This window comes from Macrobrachium rosenbergii, chromosome 12, assembly GCF_040412425.1.
Source record: "Macrobrachium rosenbergii isolate ZJJX-2024 chromosome 12, ASM4041242v1, whole genome shotgun sequence".
NCBI classification, from domain to species: Eukaryota; Metazoa; Arthropoda; class Malacostraca; order Decapoda; family Palaemonidae; genus Macrobrachium; species Macrobrachium rosenbergii.
Window position 1 is genome coordinate 1070612 of NC_089752.1, and position 23889 is coordinate 1094500.

A 23889-nucleotide genomic window follows, 5' to 3' on the forward strand; every position below is an offset into this window, starting at 1 on the left:
ATTCAATATATAAGTAAATCCTTTTGAAAAGTTACCAAAACACCATTGTCCAATAGGTATTTACTGTTGAAGATCAAGGATTAGTGAAAAGATGTAATTTCAGATTCCCCATTTCCCATCAAAAGTAACTTCATCCAAGGATAGAAAATTATAGAAACTTAAGCGTCCACTTTTAACATTCCTGGTGAAAGTTTTGCTCATTTATATTCAAAGAGTTCACTTAATTGCTTAAAATCTCAACACCAAAAAATTTGTCTAGTTAGTTATTCAGGTTTGAAAATTTAGGATTTAAACTGCTTCAGGGTGAAAGATAGTGCGTAAAGTAACCAGATCATTACTGTAAATATCCATTAAAGAAAACTATGAAAGAGTGCTGTATAAGTAGATGTAAACATGAGAATTGAGACACATAGAGGATCATTTCCATGTCAGACCTCTTGAATAAGCTGGTGGAGACAGTCTTGATTTTAAACCTCATCAAATAAGCACCATTTTGTACAATTAAAGAGGATTTTCTTATCTAAACATTGACAGATTCAGTAAAGCCTAAGCCAGTGACCAACATTCATAAAAGAGACCATGCAAGTTCTTATTTTGACCAAAACTTAGACCAGAATGGTTTTGCTTAGATGAGTAATTTTGCTAAGTTATTTAAAAATATTTTTAAAGATAATTTTAAATTTGGTATGTTTTCAAACTGGTTGGTTGTTATTCTTGAACAAGAGTAATTTTGACAGATTTTCTCACCGTGATTTTGCAGTTTTCTTTGTTGAACTTAATTTTTCAGTTTCATGTAATTTTGCTTTTTTAACATGAGTTAGCAAAGGTATTTTTAATGTAAGTGCATGTGTCCACATTAGAAAGGCATTACCTTGGCTTGTGTACTTTTAACTTTTTTGGTGTTTTCACAAGAATGTGCTTTGTAACTGAAACAAGTTTGGGGGTCATGGTATAAATCACAGTTTACAAGAAGAGTAATGTCTTGGAACTGTAAGTTATACTATAATAATCCTCAGGTGTAATTTAAGTTACAGCATTGTACTTTGTAATGGAAGAAGACCTCTCTCTGTATGCACACTTTTTAGCCTATAACCTTTATGTAGACTGTATTTACTATGTTATAATTATATATGACATACTGTAATCATGCAGAACTGAATGCCAAAAAAACCTCAACGACTGATTCTCTTCTCTCCTTTATTCAGTCTCTATGTAATAATGTTTCGGACAATCTGCCCATCTTCAGGCTCTGTAAAAGTTAAAAGCCAATACATTCATACCAAAACATGTAACTTGATATTTAATCAACATAGTGAAAATGATAAAAATTATTTTAAAAATACTTAATTGCTGAGGACAGTATTATCTATATTCAAGTTTGGTTTCAGTTTTTCTCTATAAAGTCTCTTGACAGTCTTAGCTCAGTTTCAGTCTGAGCTTTTCATAAAATACGAAAACCAGAAAGAATAAAAGTAACATTACAAGCCATGACAGTATTCTTCTGAGGTGGCTTACCTAGAGGTAAAGACGTTAATTTTAATCTCTGATTTCAGTATTTTATGTAAATGGTTTGAAACTGAGCTAGGACAGTATAAAAGACTTTTTGTGTAGAGAAACTGAAGCTGAGCTTGAATATAGATAACCTTGCCTTCAGCTGGAAAGTATTTTAATTAAATTCATTTTTATCATTTTCAACATGTTGATTAGATATCACTTCATGTTTGCTTGGTATAAGTGTATTGGTTATTAAATTTTCCAGAAGCTTAAGATGGACAGTTTGTCCAACACATTGTTACACAGAAACTGAATAAAGAAAATGTTGAGGCTTGTATTGGTATTGTAGTTCCTCACCTGATAAAGATTTCTCTCATCTAAATATTACATTACTACAATGTAATCGTCATGTATTATTTATAAAAATATCTTTAATGGTACTCTGTAAGATCATGTAATTCGTTTCGAAAGATCAATAAAAACTGTTATTCAACAGAATGATCAATAAAATCAAAAGTTAACAAACATGCTTTTATTTCCCATAAAATAAAAGTATTACATAATAAACAGAAATATGAAAATTGATGTTTTTATTTCCAGTAAAGCAAAATGTGAAAAAATGTAAATTTAAAAAATTTTTCACTAATACTTCAGTGTCCCCCCCAAAATAGGGGCTGACCTCATAAAACTGGTACTAAAGAGTCATTTCCATGACCCTACAGACCAGAGAACCTAAACAGAAGCCAAACAATCCCAGAGCAACTCATTATGACAAGTGTGGGTCTGTGTCTTTCTCTAAACAGAAATTTGATCAAGTACTATTTGCTTACCAGAAGCATTCTGTCACCAGAACATCTAGGTTGTTAATATTCCACTGAAATAAGTCTTTAAAAGCTTCATAACAATCAAAACTTTTGACTTGACATTTTTTTTCCTTGGTGATAAAAAGTTACTGCTTGGTTGAAATTCATAAAGGTGTTAAAATCGCAGAACCAGAAATAACTTGGGACACAGAAGAACTTGAGAAAATTCTTTTGTCTTACTTGAAACTAGACCAAGTCAATCTTTCCAGGTTCTACTAACCTCAGAGCAAATTTGCCTTCTTGAAAGACTAACTGGGGTTACAAATGGCATAAAGACTAACTCTTTCAGTGATCTAAGACTAATTTTGGCAGTGCCATTTCACAATTCTTTTGAAGAACAGGCTGCTAAAATGCCCTCTACTTAACATTATGCTTCTAAGAATACTGTTGATGAAAAGTACATTAAACACAACCAGTTCTTAAGCAACAGTACCATGAAGCCCTCTTTATAAAATGTATGGGGTCAATTCAGTTTTGTTACATATCCCAACTCCATAATGTAATGCATAGCCAAGTATCAAAGTTCAGTGTACGAAATGAGAATAATCAGAAAGTGCCAGTATTAGCCGTAGTTCGTTCACACTTCTTTGAAATTGATGACACTTGGATAAGCAGATTCACGTTCGAACTACGTAAATGCCAAATTCACCAAAGAAAAAAGTATCTCAAACTTTCAGTGTCAGGCAAACATTTCCCTGTGTTTATGATCAAATGTTTTGATTATAAAGAAAGTATTTCACTACTTTTCAAGCAGATATATCTCCTTAGTTTGCTCTGGAAATGAAAGGCTTTTGGGTGTGCTTAACCAAACATAAGAATTAGGTAACACAGCTTTGATCCATGTGATTTACGCCATAGCAAACTTAAAATCTATTTATATCACTGCATCAGTAGGAACACTTTTAAGCCATTGTAGATAATGATGTAATTGTCACTCATTAATATGTTAATGCAGATTATTAGAGAGAGCACACTTTCTTAACTCAGCTGAGAACTATCTTATGTTACTTTAGTTCAAACACACTGAAAGCTGAAACTAGTGAATATCATCATTTATTAGGTAAAAATTAAAAACTTTAATGAATATGAATGCAATATCATTTAATACTCAGACATTTTTAGTTTACTTAAACGTCCCAAGTCACCACTGTAGGTAGGAGTCCTTATTTCAAGTGCATTTTATTATATCAGGATAACAAAAGTTCCCTAGAAAGCAGTAAGACCAAACACACGTCCAAGAGTTAGATTCACACAGTGCTTCTTGTATGAGCTAGAGACTTTGGAAAAGGTGATGACATTAATGCAGGGTACTACCCTGACACCATAAAGCTTCATCCCAGCCAATAAGGTGTCCGATCGGACTGCTGTCACATTCCCCTACATTGACGAGTTAGCACAGGCAGTACACCCACCAAGGTAAGACTCTGAAAGACATACCAATGGTATAAAAGGTAACCTTAGATACCAAAAAGTAGCATCCAAATACCTTCCTTAGGGGACAACTACCTGACCTTTACATTAAATTAAAACACTTGTACATAATAAAGTTGTTTCCTGCATACTCCGTTAACCAAAAGGCATATAAATATATGAAATATGCCCTTTTTGTTGTTTGTCTTAGTGCAAATGGCCACCTTCAATCTCTGGCTGTCCTTAATATACAACTGTAAACATAATGACTGTCACTTGCATTTCAAGTTCATTCAAAGGCATACATTTTTGTCCTAACTGACTCTGACACACCAACAGCCTTCAAGTAGATGTGGCCCACATCATTTATGGCCATACTCATCAACAAATATGGATTCTATTATTGCACGTAAATTGCTAGAAACGAAACTAACCAACTGCCTATTTTCATAATCATCCAGCACCAACATACAGATGCAAAATTTATCACCTACACAACAAGGGTGATAACTAATTTAGCTGTGCAATTCAAAGAGTAACAAGCTAGGAGTACAGTATGCCAAATATTCAATAACATTTGTCCACTAATATTACTTTCACACCGAAATATTCCTAGCTCCTGTCATATCAGTAAAATCTGGGAAAATCTATCCATTCTCATCATGACGGTAGGAAACAGGGACATTTTTGTACAAGCAGACCATCTACCAGTTGTATATATTAGAACATGGAAACTGAATTTTAAAATGAAATAATGCCTGCCTCTAATTGTAGATGAGTGCACCAAGATAATCCAAGTTAATTCAAAGCCAAGGCAAGCAATGACAATACAACAACCAACCTAACATGTCTCTCAAATGATAACAAGCATGGAGGCAGCCTCACTAGAAAAACTAGTCTATGAAGACAACCATAAGTAATTCACTGAGAATAAGACAAGAACTTACTAACCTTAACCTTAGGTCTGTATTGGCCAATTTGAAGAATGAAACCTCCAACAACTCAGAAAGGCAATCTACTATACAACACTGGGAAAGGATTGGACTACAAAAATTTTGCGGCTGGTCTTCTAAAACCTCATCCACTACAAAGACCTCTGTGACTAAGGAAACAGTTACTTCCCATAGTAAGCAATGATACTGTCCTCCTACAAACAAGAAAAAGACATCCTTCAACAGATGTAAGGAGCAGCACAAGACATTGTCAACAGCACATTAACACTAATACTTACTATATAGAGGGGTCAGAACATTACTAAAGAAGTCTCAGCTCTCGATTTCTTTTTCTTTTGCAAGAAACTGAATGCTTTTGGACAGTTCCTCTAACCAAAAACAAACTTAATATCAATCACTGGAGCAGTATAGGAATCAGGGAAGCACGACTGTCACAGAAACCAAATGAAAAGACAGGCTACAATCAATAGCATATTCAGGGCACAGGCAGTGAACATCAAAACTGAATTAGCCATCAACACAAACTAGATTCTCATGTATGCAAGAATCCAGAGGAAGGAAGAACCTGACCTCAGTTGTGTAGCATCCTTGTCGATCCTCATTATTGCACACTGAATAAGAACTCTGCTTCATCACTTACGAGGATGCCAAGAGCACAAGATGGAAGGGCCACTAAAATCTTTAAGGTCTGCCCACTTACAAGGATGCCAAGAGCACAAGATGGAAGGGCCACTAAAATCTTTAGGTTGCCAATCTTAAAATCTTCATCTAGACCCTTTTGATAAAAACATTCTCTGTAAGCTTCCAGACTTATGAATGAGCTCCACAAAATTTGAAACAAACCCATCAAGAAATCTATGCGTGCAAGGTTCAAATCTTAGAAGCATACCATCTTATTTCAGTTACTATAATGGCGACCCAAGACTTAAATCAAAAGCTTGTAGAAAACTTTTCTCTATCTAAAACTTCATTGCATACTGGTTCTTCAATACAAAGCTAGGATTAACCATACCATCTCTTTCCACTGCTTGTGTTACAACCAAAATAAAAAACCTTTCTACCATATGACTCACAGGCTAATAATTCAAATGAACCTTATTCAAATTCCTGGTATTTTAAACTTTGGTTGGAATTCACTGCTTAAAAAACTTCCTCCCTAACTAAGGGGACATCAGAATGGACAGCTCCCCTTTCTCTAATACATCAGCAAGCTGAACACCTAAAAGAAAGAAACAGTCAGAAAATATGGGCTGCTCCAAGAGCAGATTCAGTGCTCAGCCTGACGTCAGCTACAAATACTAACCAAATTATAGTCTTTCATAAACCAAATATTTTAAAATCAAGAATCAATTACAAATGAAGCAGAATAACAAAAAACAAAAACATCCACTGACAAACGGTAACTTTTGCAAATAAGTATAAATAACCTGGAGGTCAAATTTGATTATAGCATGGACAAACAATGACATTAGACTGCGGTCCTGTGCTCTGATTTAACAAAAGGTGAAAGAAACTTGTGATGAGTACTTTAGTAACATACATACAGAACAGCTGGATGAAATATCAGCTGTGGAAATGATAGGACATGAATTACAAATTCAATAAGGGCATATTGAAATAAGACGTTCCGTTTGGGAAATTTTAAGTCTGAAAGTCAAACCTAATCGTTTGAGGAGAGAGAGAGAGTCTGAAAGTCATAAGCCAAAAATATACTAAGAAAGAAGAAGAAGAGAAAGATCAAGTTTCAATAGTCATGGTCCCTTACTTAGTAGTATCTGAAGATAAATGAGTCTAAATCTTTAGCAAAGCAGATGAGGACTTCTTCCAGGAAGCCATACATCAAAAAGTAAAAAATTACCAAAACGACCCATTACTTAATTAGAACTGAATAAACAAATGCCAGGCAAATGAAGGCTATGTGTGTATTGTTTACTCAAGAAGAATAGTTACACTTTGTTAATTGCATTACAAGCAATTCCTACTTAACAAATGGACTGATCTCATCAGGTGATGCTTGAATCACAACTTTCATTCAGCAGCAAGAGCTGTAATGTCTGACATGTGCCTTCCTAATAAGTGAGTGGCCTAGCATTCAGGTGAATAGCTAATGGCAGCAACACCCAAATAAACACTTCAGAAAGGGCAGTAACCACTGACCTCTTATTGAGTAAAATAGGGGTGCTAAATTAAGTAAGGATAAATGGGTTTATTGACAAGGAGGCCTAAAGAAATGGCAAAAAGAACAGATTTCAAGGAGCCGAGCACACAAAAATTATTAAATGTGATAAAGGGAAGATTATGCTTTTTTTCAGGGACTTTGGCCACTTTTAAATTGGACTAAACAATGCATGAACTTCCAGGCTGTTTACACAAAACAGAATGAAATCCATAATGGATTTACAAAAGAACAAGCTTGAAAGGAATCCTTAAGAACAGCAAGAAAGGTATCTAGGTGACAATGTATATCTCTCATGCTAAAAGAAGGAAACTCAAGACAAGATTCAGAATCATCAACTTAAAACAAAACCTTTAGACAAGTGAGAAAGAAATTTAAACAGACCTACAAACTTACAGCCAAAATAAATCCCACAGAGTTGAATAAATCCAGGACATACTGAATAAATCCTCCAAAACTGCAGGCCAACAATTCAGAATGGCCTTAGGTATGCGAGCACACAACACCTAACCAAAATGATATGGAGTATAAAATTCGTTAACCTGACAAAATCTAAATCAATTTTATCCCGAACGAAGCCAGTCTCAAAGAGAAATAAATCTCATGGGAATTCAGGAATGGAAAGCAGACTAAATCCCTCGGAATGGATTTAAAACATATCATGAGAAAACAAGAAATCTTTGCATCCATGGTTGGAGGAAGTGTGAACTCTGTGATGATAGTGTTGTAAGCTGTGAAATTAACACTCCTGGAGACAGGAACAGGATACATTGCTCAATAAGTTATGGGTTCTAAGAGGCGACAGAGCTATTGATGACAGAAGTGAACAGCAAAACTGTTGAACAATAACTTCAAGAAAAAATTGAGTAAATATTTCACACTATAATCTTTAAAAAGTTTATCCTAACCTCAACTCTGATTATTGAGACTGACCAAAACTAACAAGGCATGAAACAGCAAACAAAAGGACTCCTCATATGAGAAGTAAGTTGAGCATCACAATACCAAACTTTCCACAGGGTAGGGTACATACACTGGCAATGACATACTTATTGCTTTTTTGTGTCAGTAATCCTGTATGTTCTTAATATGTCAGCAATTGTACCAAAACAATTACTTTACAGTGTTTTGGAATCCTGCCAAAAAAAAACAAGAGAATTGATAGAAGTGCAATAAGAAGGTGAATAGGTTTATTTTGTAGATGTTAACGTGTGTGTTGCAAGAAAGTAAACCTTATGTGCTGACAAAAGCATGACTGGCTTAGTGAAAAATTCTGTTTGAGATAAAGGAGTTATTATATCTCTGTTGTGTTATTTCATTTAGCTGCTTATTTTTTTAAATGTATGTTGGAAAGATTTTGATATGATTTTATTTTTTTTTACAAGTAATGGATGAAGCTGTGACAACTACTTTCACTTCATACCGAAAAATGTCGTAAGTTCCTATAGGGTCTTAAGATGTAGAGCTGACTAAATGCCTGAAGTAACTTATCCCCTCAAAAATACTCTCAGATACACATGAGTGCCTGACATTAATGCCACCTCTAAAATGGATGGGTATTAATCTTGTTAAAATTCTCTGAATCCCAGTTGATTCCAGCCAACATAATAACCATCATCATCAATTTTTCGAGTCATTTTTTCCTCTCTAGGATCAGCCATGGATTTAATATTCAACCTCTTCTGTCCTGCACACTTTCTGACTAATTCCCATCTTTTTGCAAGACTTTCTAGACCTTCCACTGGTCCTCATTCTGCTACTAGCAGTCCAACCTCTCTAACTTTACTGTACACTTTTATTTTTAAATCTTGTTTCTGAACAAATCCTTTGGGTGAGCCCTATGAGTCTAGCAATGCGACTAAATGGTAATTTTAAATAAATTGATACAAAAAACAATAATAATAATAATAGTATTAACACCTGTGATAACACTTATAGTCTTGTAGTCTTACCCGGCTAACAGTCTGACTGGAAACTGGCTAATTGTTATTATGTAAAAATTCCTCATCTTAACAACCTATCAGTTCCACTTCAACCTCCATTAGAAAAAAAAACCTACTACCCTGGTTCATAAAATCTGTATCCCTGAGAACCAAGATAAAATTTGATGACACGGTCATAAAATATTTTTCAATAGCAACTTCCTATGATTCAAAACCAGCTGAAATTCCTAGAGGAACTCTAAAAGTCCACACTATAATAGTAATAGGGACAACAAGTTTACAGGCTTCCATAGCACATTTTACCTTTTGACAGAACCAGACAATAAGTCATTGTCCATTGACTGTCACTGTTAAACTTGGAGTAGCAAAGTCTGCATAGAAAGAAAGCTTTGCAAATCCAAACTCCAAAGAGAGCTACATTTAACACAAATACTGCAATTCACTAAAGCTAACCGTCAATGCGATGCAGCAATGGAATACTGAGGACAAATGAAGACGTAGAATCTGAAACCACAATATTTGGTTACAATCAGAACTTCACAGAGACAGACACTCCTGTGAACATTTCTGTGATGATGAACAACACTGCTTTTGAAAAGTCTATCCCTACACTGCAGTCCAAAATGTATTCCCTATCATTAGAAGCAGCTCAATGCACACACACACACACAACAACTATATTTAAAACATGTTTTTGACAGTTATGAATTTATGACAACAATTTCTATATAAAATGTATTTACTCCATCCTAAACAGTGAATGGTAATTTGAGTCCCAGAATCACACGAATCTACTCTCAGTATTGTGGCCATTTATCCTTTGATACAGATTAGCAGGAAGTAACGATACATGTACAGGCAATTTAAGAAAATGAAAGGCTAATGCTGCACCAGTTCTGGGTGAAATGGTGCAACCATTTGCTTGTTATACTCTTCTTCGGTCAACTGCACAATAAGAAACAATGCATGCAGTGAAGCTTGGGCATGTACAGAGTGATACTGAACCCCCTTCTAGAAAGTTTTTGGTAGCCAAAATATAAAAAAAGTGTCCTTAAAACTCTTCTGTGTCCTTCATGGGACAGGGTACAATCATAAACTAAAAAGGCCCAAGGATTAATGACGTTTACATTCACATTCTTTGTGCTTTTCTATGCTTCCACAGACAGAATGGTATAAACCAATTTCAAGTAAATTACGCCATTCTCATCACAAATCAAATCAGCATTCAAAATTCTTCAGTCTAATTAAGCACCAATAAAGCATCCATCTTCAGATCAAACTAATAAAGATATATCTCACAAAAATACAAAAACACTTCCTGTTAATTAATTCATTCAGTTATAAATACAGAGATTATTACCACACAAGATCATACTTGAGATACATTCACATCTTGGTGAGTTACACACCTTATCAGCAGAATGCACTGTTTATCCAAGCACTTCTTTTCTCAAAGCTGTGTGGAAGATTACGGCTGATTATTTTACTTTCTGAAGATTCCGTTTTCACAAGAGCTGGACTTAACAGCTTGTCTGTGCATTCACTATTGGAATTAGGCTATACAGCAAAACTAATTATCTCCAAAAATCATTTGATAAAAAGGAATTGCACTTGCATGGTAAAGTTACTCAATATCTATGAACACTCATGTTTAAAGCAACACTTTTCAGTTACAGTACTCTTACAAAGCTTTCATGATGTGAGTATGGAACCAAAATGAGCAGCAAAATTTTTTCAAATGAATTACAAAACAACACTGCCAAAGATGGTCTTAGATTGCTGAATGTCTTAAAAAATCTAAATACATTTGTTTCCTTATCAGTAATCATTTAAAAAGGCAACTTTGCTCCAAGTTAGTGAGGCAGACCTTAAAAATTGACAGCAAGACAAATTACAAGTATGAATCAAGAATTTTTTCAGGTTCTCCTGTATCCGTGATTATCTTTGGTTTTGTGACAATTAAAACACCTTTGAAAATTTCAAATCATAGAAGTAAAAAGCTATACCAGTAAGGTAAAAATGTCAACATCACTGTCTTAAGATCTATATTCTTATGAAGCTGATTCAAGATACCTATTCCAGTAAATATTAATCAACTGGTAGATGTCCGGGAGACAACATGCTTCCAGTACCCAAACAGTTGTCATATTTCCATTTAGAGAAGAGCGAGCAGCCCAAACCACAATGGTCTCTCTGGGCCGTTTGACTCCCATAAGGCTTCCAGTAGCAGGGCAGCAGTTGGGAAGGCTTGAGTAGCACAGCACAGCCTTACAAGATCAGCCCCTTTGGGTGTGGGCACAAGCCTTTATTCTTTCCAGTTCATCTAAACTACATCTGGAAGAGAACTTCAACTTTAGACTGAACTTAAGAGCAATGTCAACATTACAAAGTGGACTTTCTTTTGGCATGAGCATGGGACCACATTTAACTCTGCAGCAAATTTCTATTGAATTCTTTGTTAAAAGTCTGATTAAATAACTTACAAAATATTCTTAAATGATTCCTTTATGTATTCATCTTTCTGATCCTGTGATGAATGTCATCAAACGTTAAATACTTCCCTTTGCCTTGAATGCTTTTGATGAACCACTTTTTGTTAAACGCCAAGATTTTGATATTAAAAATCACTCAGTTACCTACATTTCTTGTGTTCTGAACTTTTCTTGCAATTCCTCTCTGCTCCCACTACTCATTATTAATCATGGCTACTATATTTACTAGTTATCATCAAAGACCTAATTATCATCAAAGACCATTCTATGCTGGAAATTTCAGCCTCATCTCCTATCTGGTATAGGCCTTGATCTATCACCTTTTTCCAAGTCTTCTTAGTCTTGCTACTTCTATATTTACTACCTTTCTAACATACTCTTCCTTATCCCTTCTCATCACATGTCCAGACCATCTCAATCTTTGAGATCTGAGTCTGTTCACAGCTGCTGGATGCAACATATCTCCAATATTTCGTCATGTGCATCCAACCTACTCTGGCTTTAAATCTTAATAGCCTATAATCAACCGTTCTCAAAATCTCCTTTGTCTTCTTACTATTATTAGTGTAAAGAATCTTAACAAAAATATAAATTACATTTAGGAACTCTCTTGAGACACAGTCTCAGTGCTTGTTGCCGAGTGGTCTGATAAAGCTATAATATTATACTATAATCAGAATCCTAGGTCCAATTTGTCCAGTTAATTTAAAATAACGCAATTATCTCTAATACCTGTACCTACGGCACCCATAAATACTGTCTTCATTGCAAGTATTTATCTGAACTTGGAATATAAATAGTATACTGTAAAACTAGCTTCATTAACCTTACCTAATGATCTGTAGGTAAAAGTAAATAAAATATCTACCCATTACATACCTTAACTCACTGTGTTAATGCAAAGCAACATGATGGGCCTTCCTTGCTAATTTGTAAACACAGAACAATAATTCTTGCTCCAGAGTTAAATATGGAAGTCCATTCTCACATCAAAAGAAATTTCTGATGACAGAGCAAAGCTAACCAACTCAAGAATGATAAAAGTTCTCTTTACATATAACCAAATTACAGTCCGGAAATCTTTTAAAACGTACAATAATATATATAAAAACAACTGGGAGATGTACCAGACTGTAGCACTGGCCAAATTCATTTACTCTATCATTTCATAAAACAAGTCCCTTACAAATCTACGTGCCCTCAACATAAAATACTGTTCTCCTAAACAAAAACAAAAAAAAAGAATCGAAAGAATTACAGACAATAGGTTTTGCAAGCTAAATTCATACACTGAAAATGCTGCATTAATGTCTACAAATTTTTAACTGGCGTTATGAATTACGGCATTATATTTTACTATAAGAAACAGACCACTGAGTTTAAAAAAAAAACTGAGACCTACAAAATAAAAGCTATCTGTGAATAGGAATTGAAAATGAACACTCTTGAAGTTAAACATAACAACCCAACATGAACAACCCTTTAAACTAATTTCTATGTCTCACACATACAAACAATGGCTGTGCCCAAATAAAACCAAGAACCGAGTTGTTGTTTGTAAAAACTACCAAAATCTGTCATTGCTGATGGGTGAAAACTCCCTTGATTGAGAAAAGCCCACTGTCTCACATGCTGAAAGCTGCTGACTCCATCACCTTTGCACACCAAAGGATTTTTCCTTGTCAGAGGGACTGGGATGAGTCCATTACACGTTTAAAATGCTAGAATATGGAACACAAAAAATTTCTTAGTACTGTAATCTTTATGTATTTATAGGTAAAATAAATCTAAAACTTAATACTTATCTAGTACTGACCCCTTGAGCTATTCACCTGCCACAGCCACTCACTTACAGCCTTGCTATTAAAGAACTGAGTGGTTCTTGCAGCTAAATTTGCTTCATTGGTCATCTATCCTGATTTGTTTAAGCTGATACCAGGTCTCACTATGACTTCTGGAATAATGTCCCCTGAAACCTAGGATATGTTAAAGTAGTAAACACACTAAAACCACTTGGTACATCTTTTTGGTGTCAAGGTACTGTACTGTGTGAAGTGGTAAGTTACATCACATATCTTAGAAACCACACATTAGGTCATACTGTGAATGAAAGGTATTCTTATTGTGCTAGGTTGTATCTCTAAGATTTGATGCAGTGGAAGCTGGCTGGAATCTCCGATACAGTACCCTAATTACAAGCTAAATAAAACAGGCATCCCATACTTGAATAAAATGGCCTTTAAAAATAAGACTCTCACTTCACAAACTGCGACTTCCCTGCAAACAAAGTTCTGATCTGAAGACAGTTCAAGGAGTCTGGTACAGTATTTTCTTGCAACCAGAGAGAGTTGGTCAGATCAAGGATAGTATATGGACTTTGACCCCACCTAGGACATTTGCCTTATCTAATATCTGGAGTGAGAGAAGATAGCCACTTATGATCTTTGATTTTCATTCACCCCCTTGAAGAAAATTAATAGCAGAAGCAACAGCTTTTGGTAAGAGATCATCCAGTGATGTCCTTTTGCAAAGCTTAGTGTGATCTTCGGGTAAACTTCAAGAAAAAAGAGCAAAGCACCCTTCTGCAAAGACTGGAAAACTGAAAGCTTTTCCTTGAATTTCTAAGCTCAACTGAAATTTTGAGATTCTTGTAACTGATAGCAGGGGGCTCTCCCAAACAAAGGAACTTTAACCTATCAGCCAAATGTCTTTTTAATATGTCTTTAACTAGCACTTGGTTACCTTCATCTAAACTTGCAGTAAGGTCTCAGTAAAATACCCTGTAAACTAATTGAACAGAAAACTCCTTTCTTGGTTTATAACCTAAACATTTCAGATGAACTGAACAGCCAATTCATGTCCAGCTACACATGAACACTGCCATCAAAAATGCACTTTTTCTAATTTGGCCACTGCTGCAATGAGGTACCATACTAAACTTACCTAAGAGTATTAATAGGCAGAACACACACTGATACCCTTCAAAAATGAAAAATATTTTCTTTTAATTCCAAAAATGGAAAATATGAAAAACTGTCTTTTTTTTCTATTTTTAAAAGGCTTAGATAGTGAGCTAATAAGCTATAAACACTATTAACTGGCATGACACTAAAACAGTTAATCATATGAAGATTGATTTGCAATGCTCCCTTACTCAAATTCACTCATTTCAGAATCCGTCTATTTGAGAAATGCCTCTACAAAAAATCTACATCATTTCTGTCTGTCTGGTTAAAATACTCTTACAATAGCACTCACCCACAAAATGTCACACAATGACATTTCAAACTGACTTCCATCTACAGATACATCTTTCCAGCTAGCAGGATTCTTCCTTTGGATTCTTAAACATTGAAACAAAAGCATTTTAAAGGAGAGAAAAAGAAAGGAATCTCTGCTTCACTTTAAAAAAAGTTTCAAAATTCAAAATGTGTTCTGCCTTTTAAAACTCTATTAAAACCTGAACATATATAAAACATGGATATCAAATGTACAGAATGCCAGTGAGCTTTTTCGAAATGGCAGAAAATCCCATCTACAGCAGAACTTTGTATTCAATGTACCGGATTAAAAATTCACCCCTTTGTCTGATTTCTAGTTGTGTACCATTAAACTGGAAAATGAATGAGAGACTGCCTTTTAGAAATTGCTATGCACCTAAGGAAGTCTGAAATTCCCTGCATAAAGCATGACAGATACATTCTGATTATTTTTAGACAAGTGCTACCAAGATGTGTACTACTATCTGAAGTATGAAATAATTCAGCCAGTTTTAACAGAAATAGTATCTAAATAGTGGCTACAACACTAATTGCTGAAATCTGTTTAATTCTGAAAAAACCAAAAGTATCTGAAATAAGAAATACATGCAGGAATGGTCCTCGTCTGACAACAAAAGATACCTGTTTAGGTGTCAGAACCTAAATAGACAAATAAACTCATTGAATAAGGAAGGAACTATGGTTTTAACATGCCTTCATTTCATACATCATAAGGCACTCTTCAATGTATTATGTTTTTAACTGCTTTCCTTCTCTTTGTGTGGTTGGTCAAATGCTGCAACTTGTTTCAATTCTTTGATCCATGTGATACTGCTATCTCCTTCCTCCTCTCCTGTTTCCCCTCTCTAAGACTTATGTTAAAACACTAAAATTAGATTCAAGGCATTCAAAATGAATGCTTAACATAAATTATGCATTTGTTTCTTCAAGGCTAACTTGAGACTCGTATTAATAAATTGACCTCTCTTTGAAATTTTAAATATAAAGTCTGAGATAATAATAATAATAATAATAATAATAATAATAATAATAATAATAATAATAATAATAATAATAATAATAATAAATAACTGATGATTGACTGCTTATCCAATGAATATCCAACTTATTGCAATAAAATCTTGCAAGCGTGACTGATTTATTTGTGTACACCCAATCTTCCCAGCTGATCTACATAGGCAAAAGCTCACATAGTGTCATGATTACACTTTGGTAAAGGTTTGCTGATCATAATAATTTATGTTGCATGGATATAAAGTAAATGTTTGATAAACCCTGAGCATTGTTAATGCAGAACCAAAATCTTGGGTGAATTAATGTGAACCACATATACATAAAATACTTCTGTCACCTCTGTACATTAAGATATCCATCCTATACAGGCGTACATTATCCTGCTCACGGAAATTCACTATCATTGCAAACACAAATTATGCAAAAATGAACATGCCCACTGTAATGCATTACAAAATTGAGCTCGCTGGCATCTGTACAAATTACAATTATTACAATTGCTTGACAAGTAAATTCATCATAATGTACAACAGGTATACTTAAAAATTACATTTGTTTTGCAAAACACATAATATATTACAATGATTCTTCCCTTCAAATCCTTCAGACATTTGATCATACACGTGTATAACATCTCAAGGACCTTCTTCATTACACCATCATCATACAATGGCTTTTAGACACATTCTAATTCTATTAAATTACTCTGATAATACCATCTTCCAAATCATTCTAAAGAATATATTCAAGCAAAGTCAGCTAAAATTAACTAATTTAAACAAATGATGTTATATCATCATTAATCTATTCTGAATATAGACTGATATTTCTTACCAGATCAAATACAAAACATAGCATTTAAAGGTTAAACTAACAGAAGACGACATAACCACAAGAAGCATTGTAAAAAGTTTAGGAACATAAAGAAACAGACTAAATGCACTATGAAAACTGTTCTCAAAAGCTTCAACTAACAAAAGCCTCATAGTCCTGGGGACTAAGCCTTGAACAGAAGAATGCACTAAAGGTTGAGACAAAGGTTGAAGTTTCAAGGTTTGGAAATGGAAAAAAGAGGAAACATTGATAATGAATAAATGGATGAACCTACTGGTCAGTATGGAGCACAATCTAAGGTCAGGCACTATACCCCTGGAGTCATTACACAGCATATAGAAAAAATTTTTTCATGTCCCCAAGAACCTTGCAAATCACTGCCATCCTACAGATACAAAGCTATCTTTGAAATATTATCTAATAACTGACAAATATTTAGACCTAATACATATCATCTGTACTGTAGATACAAATATACCCCACAGAATTGGCTATACAGGTGCGTAAGTCATTATAAAATTCCTCTCAAAACAAAATTGTAGCATTAAAAAGAAGGTTGGCGACATATTAGGCAAAGATTGATGTCTTCTGTTAAACAAAGCTGGCCTTACACCACAATAGGGCCATTCCTTGAGCAGCAGCTATAAAGGATGTTATGATTTCTGGCAGACAATTCTTCTATGGGTAGATTTTCAACTTTATACAATGTCATTAAACTGCAAAGAAAAAAAAAATCAAGGTTGAAGCAATGACATTAACAATATTTAATGATAATTCAGACAGGGAAAAGACTGAAACATTTACTGTGCTAACCATTCTCTCAAATTCTACACAAAAGTCGTTCAGATTCAAACTGGCACCAGTAATATGTTGAAATTTTATATTTTCCACAACATATGAATCACAATTAATATATAACTGCATAATTCTTAACTTTAGCATACAGGAATTTTCATAAATGTCTCCCACCTAGCCATCTTATTTCTTAAACATTACCTTGCTCCAAATTTCACCTCTTGTTTCAGAAGGGAATCTTCAGGTGAGCTCCATGTTGTTCTGTGCTTCTAATACTGGAGTGAGACTTACGACTGAAATCAACAAATGGTCATGTTGAAAAATAGTCAGAGAGCATGTATTTCTTAACTTTCTTAATGAATAATAAACTATGCTCTCTGTAAGACAAAACAATGAGTTTCTTATCTCAAAACCAAATACTATTACTCTTGTTGGTAAAGGCACTGCACATGTGATTCAAATATATTCAATAACAGTCATGCATCAGGTACTCATAAATAATAGGCAAAGAACTTTTAGGATCATCAAGCATTTTTTAACATTATCAAGCTGAGAAATCACAAATAAACTACTCAAATAAAATTGCAATATAAAATGCCTAGCATGTTGTTCAAGATGGTTCTACACTCAATAAAAAGAATTTAAAAGTACACTTACTCTGAGAGACTTTTTCTTTGACAACAGAGCATAGTTAGGACCAGTACTAAATGAGCCTTTGTCATGTCCACTCATGATTAGTAAATATGCCTTTAGTGCCCATCTCAAGAGAGAGTCACAGTTTGTGTAACTGTTAAACAGACCAACCTGAAATAGAAGTACAGATTTATGATGGCACAATGCAATTACATATATTTCTAAAGACATACATTATCATGAACACTAGGGACTGTACTGTAACACAAGCAGTTTTAAAACTGAGTAGGATATATATAGGTAAAAAATCACAAAGCCATTTCCTTAAACACAGTCTTCATGATGCTGGTCTGATGGAAATTTACAGAAAACAGAACTAAGAACCTACTTAAATTATATTCAAATTTCAAAGCTGAAATCCACTGGTTTATAACAACCTTTAATGAAGGTCACAAGTAACCTTGACTGTTTCCCTTATTACCCTGTTCTCTGTAATTTTGCCTCAAATGAAAACCTGTCTTTGTGATACCAAATATTTTTTTGTTATCAATCAATAAGTGAAACTGAAGGGAGTACTGGACTGAAGTTGTTTAACTTTCATACGAAAACATGAACTTTTCTATGTGAAGCAATACCAGCTGATCGAAGTTAATGAGACCATTGAAACTGTCTCCACATCTGCAGCTGTGTCAACTAATGTTCTAACCTAACCTAACCTACCCCATTATTAACTGCAAAAATTTCCATGTCAGTTGTTTTGCCAAGATAACTGGAATTCCAAGGTAGTAGGTTGGCCAAGGCACCAGCTGTCCACTGAGATACTTCCACCTGAGAGATTAAGGTCCCTTCTAAGACTAGCCAGTACAGTCTGTTGTTGGGTCCCTCTCTGGTTACAGACTTTTTCTATGTCTGCATCAACTCACAATAGTCTGGCATATTCATTACATATATTTTACATGTCTTGCAAAGCGTGTGCAGGAACAGAAGGCAAAACTTTAGTAAGCTCAAGTATATGTGAGCAAACAGTGTGGTGAGTATGAGGTCTTGTTTGTCATGCTTTCCAGAGCCTAAGTTGTGTTCAATGGCCACCAGGTCTAAAGAAGCCAAAACTTTGCTTCTAGACCTTGACAGTAATGGTAGCATAGACCTTCACAGGATCTTTCCCATCTTTTTAAAAATGACTGGTGATTTCATTGCTCTTATGATAACTACTATTTTCCTTCTGTTTGGAGGAAGGGAAACATCACTGCATTACATAAGGGTCCAAGTCAGTCCTCATGCCCCTCTGAAAATAGGCCAACTTAAATTACCCAATTTTTACCTAAGGTTTTTGAGAAACTGCCCTTTAAGCACCTTTGTAGGTTTGTTGAGGATACTAACCTGCTACCAGCATTACAGTTTGGCTTTTGTAAAGGCCTTGGTACTTATAACGCACTCTTGTCAGTATCTACCATATTGCAGAGTACTCTTCATGAAAGTGCAGAGTTGTATGTAAGGTTGGTTTAGATTTTAGGGCAGCCTCTGACCATGTGAAACATGAAGTAATTCTGTAAAAGCTCATTCTATTGGGAATTAGTGGATCTTTTATTAATATTTTAAACAGATTTTTAATAAGAAGAACCCAATGGGTTTTTGCTAATGGCCAATATAGTAGCTTTAACAATGTCATTTCAGGTGTTCCTGAAGGTAGTGTTTTGGAACTTTGCTATTTATTATCTTTACTTGTGACATGTGGTAAAGTCTGGAGAACAAACTAATTGCATTTGCAGAGGATTCTACTCTCCTAACTGTTGTTCCTCGTCAGCTCCTTCGGTCTGTAGTTGAAGAATCCATGAATCGATATCTGGCACAGATTAATGAGTGGAGTAGGCTTTGGAGCATGAAACCTAACCCTCCTAAATCTCAAATTTTGACAGTCAGTCCAAAACATTTTATCCTTTACATCCTGATTTACATTTAAATGGTATGGTGTTACATGTCAGTGACTCCTTCAAGATATTAGGTGTAAATTTGGTAAGAAATTGACTTTTCAGAAGCATGTACATAATACTGCTTCTTCTGTTGCTAAAAAAGTTATTTTGTGGAAGTGCTTTAGAGTTTTTTGAGATGAAGCTATTTATCGAAGGGTTTGACTCTTTTCTTCTTTCGAGCTTGGAGAACTGTTGTCATTTCAAACTCTTGAATAGCTGTGTCATCAATCAAGTTTATTTCACCAATTCTTAATGCTGAGTCATGGTACTGATGTAAAGTGACCTCAATACGCTTGTTCTGCAATGACGAACATCCTCTGCACTCTACTTTACTGGGTCTGGCTGTTGTAGCAACACTGGGCAGGTTTCTGCTGCAAATTCTTTCGTTATTTAGGATCAAGTCTAACACTATCCAGTTTTTCAGGTGATTTGTCTTGGTTACAAATACAGTATGGAATAGTCTGCCTAGTACTGATGCCTCCTGAATTTCAAGTATATCGGTTTGATTACAATATATCCTTACATTAATTCATTTGTTACATTTTCCTATACTTCATGTTTCCCCTACATGCTGCTTTCCTTTCCTTTTGGGTTTACAGTTGTTGACTCTGTCCTTAAGTGGGTAATTCTAAGCCGGCTGTCCGCGGTGAGCTAGACTATGGCAATTGACGTTTTTCTATGTTATTTTACTTGCTTTACAAGAATTTAAAGTAATGTTTTGTCGCACGGTTGTAACTAAACTGACTACACGACTCGAATTACCTAACGCAGGGTAGGTCTAAGCCAGCATTCCGCGGCAAGCCCCCCACCCCTCCATAGCTAACATGGCAAAATTGTAACCAGTAAACACCCGAAAAATACCAACATAACGTACCCTAGAGGTGTTTACTGGTTACAATTTTGCCGCATTAGCTATGGAGGTTGGGGGGTGCGCTTGCCGCGGAATGCCGGCTTAGACCTACCCTGCGTCAGGTAATTCAAGTCGTGTAGTCCTCAAAGGTCAATGACAGTTTAGTTACAACCGGGCGACAAAATATTACTTTAAATTCTTGTAAAACAAGTAAAATAACATAGAAAAACGCCAATTGCCACAGTCTAGCTCACCGGGGACAGCCAACTTAGAATTACCCTCAAGTGTTTTCAGCTACGTTAACGAGTGAAATTTAAGTGAAGAAAAAAAAGTTAGGATACTGATAGCTTAATAACCTACATGTGGATAAGGTAAGGTTAAGATGCATCTCTGTAATTTATACAATACGACTTATGGTTCTCTAGGTCAGGTCAGGATAGGGAAGGGACCAAATTCATCTTTTTTTTTTTGGTTCCCTCTCCTAAAATACCCTGTTTACCATTGGGGTCCCCACCCCTATAATTGTTACTATGTAATTAGAGGCTTGGGGGACAGAAATAATGAATTCCCTTTAACAACAAAATGCTTAATGGTTAGAAATTATTAACGAAAGATATGCCGTCCTATTTCGTGAATTTAACGCAGAATCAAATTGTATAATTATCAAATTGTATAATTATCATAAGATCACTTGGCGAGATTAACTTACATTCACTTATCACACGTTCAAAGGATCTCTATAAAGGTCACGTGATCCAAGAATCAATTTCTCAAGCTATTGTTTATGGTACGTAGGTAACTTGATAAGTCTAGTAACTCTAGTTCAATGTCTTTATAACGGCTCCTCTTTAACGATTTCATGCCAGATTCCTCTGCAAAAATGGAATAGGTCTTCCTATTTATTATAAAAAAAAAACCGCGACTTCTACTGAAATTTTTGTGTAGGTTTTTATATCCATTGTAGTGTTATTTCTGGTTCTAAAAATACTAGAGACGCAGAATCATGATAAAATATTACTTTTTTTTTCTTAAATTCCTCGCTTCCATCTCTTGTACGGTACAAAGCCAATTTTCTTTTCTTTCTATCACTATCTTCACCTCTCTCAATTTTAAATCATTCTTATCAAGTATCTTTTCTATTGTCTTCCACATTTCATTCCCTTTTCTTCCACAATTATTGATAAATTCTTCAGTATTTTAACATTATAACTGAATCACTTGAATCTGACTGAGCATGTACTTTCTGTCGTTTGATTCTTCTTATCCTTATTCGGTACATTTCATTTGTCATCTGCTGTAATGCTTAGACAATTTATGTTCTATGAACTTCTATGGATTGTATCTAGTTTGGTTTTTCTCATTTCCAGGCTCATTTTTTGCCCAAATCTCCTTCTCATCTCTAGAACTGTCCTGATTTGATCTAAGTATCCTATATTTTATATATCTTCTTCCTTCACTGTCATAAAGATTTTAATCTCCCCGCTTGATATGTTGTCTTCATACTCGACTCCAGAATCATACTGAAATAAACTTTTCCTTCCCCAGTCAAGAATCCGAAGGGAATGGGGCCATTTGAAGTTTGCTGCCTCGACCTGCCCCGAACATTTCGACTCATATCCTGGACGTTTGTCAGCTTAGAAGGGGCACATTCATCTGAAGAGGTGAAACAATTAGAAACCAAAGGTCAAGCAGGCTGACTAGGGAGCCAAAACTTCTTCTTCTTCAGCTGTTGAATGTCTACTTAGGCATACCCTTTGCTAGACTCTGTTCGTTCACAAATCTTTAAGTTTCATTATTATGATCCTTTGATTTGGTAAAAAGAATGAAAAACTTGCAAGACCCGTCAGTAACAATGCTGCCCTAAAATGGAAGACTGCAGTATCTGCAAAAATACAAAACTGAGAAAAATGGTAGTTACCACAGTTTTCCCTTGCCTTACTACTGATTTTGCAGATACTGCAAATGGGACCCCCTAAATAAAGCGCTGAAGAATCATTCTGAAACTGCAGTAACTTGTGAATTTGTGTTTCACGAGCCCACTAGGTGGCATATGCCAATTTCGAAAATTTTGCAGATACTGCAGTTTTCCAATTTAGGGCAGAATGCGCACCTTGAACTAATCCTTCATTACGTCAGTCTTTAAGTGATCTTGATTGCCTAAGACTGCGTAAGGAAGGGAGGGTAAAGATAATCAATTATTAAAAAAAATGATTTGGTAATGGCCCGAAACTTGGGGAGAAACGGGGTAGTCCAAGGCACAATTAGTTCTCGCTCTTTCCTTCTTGTGCTATTTTGTTCCTCTAATAGAATTCAGGTTACGACATCCCTGCATTACAAACTCTCTCTCTGTCTCTCTCTCATTAATTGTTGCTCCCCATAAGAAAGTAAATAGGTTAGCCAACCAGGCAGACTAAAGCAGGTCTCTACACCATAGAAATACACAAGGAAATAAAAAGGGGAATTGCTTCTACCTTCTCGTGTATCAAGAGCCAACATTATAACCATGTGCTATACCAAATCGGTGAATCAATCAATCAATTTGTTCAATGGTCTGTCAGACCCACTATAGCATAGGTCTAGGTCTTCGTCTCTCTGAACTAACCATCGGCAGACCAACAACGTCGTCACTATTTCCGCCTGACAACGTTTGATTTAAAGGTAAAAAAAAGTGTTTTCATTATCTGCGCAGATTCGAGGGTCGGTCTAATGATCTCAAGTCATTATTCCATGGTACGTATTCAATGGCCTGTGGTTCTCAACGCTCAACTGGCTTTGACTTCGTCTTCGCTGTAGTCTAAAGACTGCTGCAACAACATGGTGGTCCTTAGTACTCCTTACTTCACTAATGTCCATATTACACTTTAGTGTCAGTCATTTCATTCTCGCTCCCTCGTACTTACGACAAGAGCAATGATAATTACTTACTTCAAGTTGAAGTCAAGATCGAAATCTAGCATACGAACGCAGTGTTCATCCGGAGCATGAAAAATACGATTCTCTCTCTCTCTCTCTCTAAACACATTAAAGAATGGGCTATGATGCCAACATAACTTTAGATCTGGGCTGCCAACATAACCGTTTCAATCAGGGTTGCCAACATATTACTTTTGATAAGTGATGCCAACATAACTGTTTTCATCAGGGCTCCCAACATACCCGTTTCAATTATAATATAATACTT

The 23889-nt window shown here is 35.3% G+C and overlaps 1 long non-coding RNA gene across 2 annotated transcripts in view; it reads right to left on the bottom strand.

Annotated features, from left to right (window-relative positions):
* Positions 1-6468: 6468 nt before the first annotated feature.
* Positions 6469-23889, bottom strand: part of LOC136844315 (uncharacterized) — a 236050-nt gene continuing 218629 nt past the window's right edge. The window contains exons 1-4 of one of the 2 annotated variants that reach the window (XR_010854815.1): positions 21418-21768; positions 17913-18059; positions 17457-17548; positions 6469-17176 (exon numbers count right to left, since the gene is read on the bottom strand). This is a non-coding gene — a long non-coding RNA (uncharacterized lncRNA). Of the gene's footprint in view, positions 17177-17456; positions 17549-17912; positions 18060-21417; positions 21769-23889 lie in introns of those variants that run through there. The other variant, XR_010854816.1, reaches the window with a different exon arrangement.